The 2136-nt window shown below is 39.0% G+C and overlaps 1 long non-coding RNA gene across 3 annotated transcripts in view; it reads right to left on the bottom strand.

Annotated features, from left to right (window-relative positions):
- The window catches only part of LOC121020658 (uncharacterized), a 23138-nt gene that overhangs the window by 8386 nt on the left and 12616 nt on the right, over positions 1-2136 (bottom strand). For all 3 annotated transcript variants that reach the window (XR_005786257.1, XR_005786259.1, XR_005786258.1), the window contains exon 2: positions 1286-1359. This is a non-coding gene — a long non-coding RNA (uncharacterized LOC121020658). The remainder of the gene's footprint in view (positions 1-1285; positions 1360-2136) is intronic.

The following is a 2136-nucleotide window of genomic DNA, read 5'->3' on the forward strand; positions in this document are numbered from 1 at the left end:
AAAAAAGAAAAAGATCTCAAGAAAACAGTAGAGTCTGACACTAAAAAAGAAACAATCAAGTCAGGGGCACTGCAAAGGCCCATGCTGATTGATGCTCGCAACAGGAAGCAGTGATTCTGCAGTGATATAGCCCAGTTTTTTACCGAGAGGATTAATAAACTGAAAAAACTTAAAAAGAGTAAAACGGATGAGTAAGTTGTGGCATACGATTCATACAATGGAATATTTTACGCCAATACACATGAGTGGGCCATGCAGGCTAAATCAAATAACACGGATGGATCTTGTAATGTTGAACTACAGAGAGGTTATGGGGAAATACTGCAGTATAATTTCACTTACATGCAATTAAAACATAGGCAAACATTGTGTAGTGTTTTGAGATGCATGCATAAATGGTAAAATTATGAAGAAAAGCAAGGAAATCATCACTGTGGAAGTTAGGATCATGCCCCTCTAGACAGAAGGGACAGAGTTGTGAAGGCATGAGGTTACAGCGGGTGACTACGGTCTGGTCCGGCAACACAGTTCCTTGACCAAGGTGGTGAATGCACAGGATGTACTTTATAATCACTTTTATGCACATTTCTGTATGTGCGTTATATTTCACAATGAGACTCCCCCCTCCCCCGGCCCCCAGAGTCAAAAGAATATCCCCAGAGAAACAGGTAAGAGTTAAAAATCTTCCTGTGATTGTTCGCTTTGTTATTTTACTGTTGGTACAATTTTTCCGAGACAAGGACACAATCCCTGTGATGAAGTCCAGTTGAACAGCAACTGACTAGAGTATCATTTGGAAACCTGTGTCTCAGCATAGTGCAAACTACAACTTCATAGTGGAACCTCATCTTAAATACGTGTCAAGGTCAACCATACTCAAAGTTTTAAAAAAGGTAAAAAACATAAGCCAGCTAGAGATGTAAGAAAACAGGCACTAAATATACCAATGGAAATCAATGTTCAAATAACATAGGTTTGTAAGTATTTATATATCTCTCTCTATATATAAAACATTGATAAAAACTTGTAATTTTTATGTGGTTGCATAAAAATAGAAACGTGCCTTATGTTTTACAATTTACATGGTTGACATACCTTCTACACAGTTTGATTACCTCCAATTCCTCTTACACACACGCACACACACACACACACACACACACACACACACACACACTGCTGGAACCTGGGGGAGGAAGGAACATGTTCTCTTTGCCCTTTACTCACATCAAACTTATAACCTCCTGAAACAAAACAAGTTATAGCTTTTTGGATGATTTTCTACCTTCAGTAGAAGTACAACTTCTTCCTGCCTCTCTCGGGTCGGCTGTGATGTCAGCCAAGTGACACTTGAAGCTGCTAGAAACATTAAGAAAGAAGAAAGAGGGGAAAGAGGCACAATTAGTATTTTTTACTTTGTGATAATACGTACCTCTTTCCTCTCCTCGAGTTCCTGGAATTTGATGTGACTGATTTCCTCCCAGGTAAGGTGGTGACCTTCCACCATGTCCCTTTCTTATGCTAGCTGACACATTTGTCAATCTTTTCTAAGCGAAGAGAGAAGAAAGGCAGGTGACTTATGAAAATACAGCCAATATAGAGTTTCCTTCAGATGACACTTTTCTTATCACTTAATGAGGAAATACAGATATTGAGTCGGTGAGTGGTCCACCTGATTAAAAACACATTAAATCTAGGGGCACCTGGGTGGCTCAGTCAGTTAAGCATCCGATGTCAGCTCAGTCATGGTCTCACGGTTGGTGGGTTCGAGCCCCGCGTTGGTCTCTGCGCTGACAGCTCAGAGCCTGGATCCTGCTTCGGATTCTGGGTCTCCTTCTTCCTTTGCTCCTCCCCCTCCCCTGCTTGTTCTCAGTCTCTCAAAAAGAAATCAACGTTAAAAAAAATTTTTTTTGAAACACAGTAAATCTTATTTTTATTAAAATGCAACCACTTGTTAGCTTTTAAAAATTAACCAAAACTCTTCTAATATTAAATTTTAAACATAACTTTAATGGAAAAATGTTATCAAAAAGAGGTAGCATCTGTCCATTTGGCTGCAAAATGAAAGTGGGGTCAAAATGTTCCTGTTTCTCAGGGGAGTATAAATTTTTTTTTTCAACGTTTATTTATTTTTGG

The sequence above is a fragment of the Herpailurus yagouaroundi genome, unplaced genomic scaffold, assembly GCF_014898765.1.
Source record: "Herpailurus yagouaroundi ecotype Mexico unplaced genomic scaffold, PumYag 77, whole genome shotgun sequence".
Taxonomy (NCBI): Eukaryota; Metazoa; Chordata; class Mammalia; order Carnivora; family Felidae; genus Herpailurus; species Herpailurus yagouaroundi.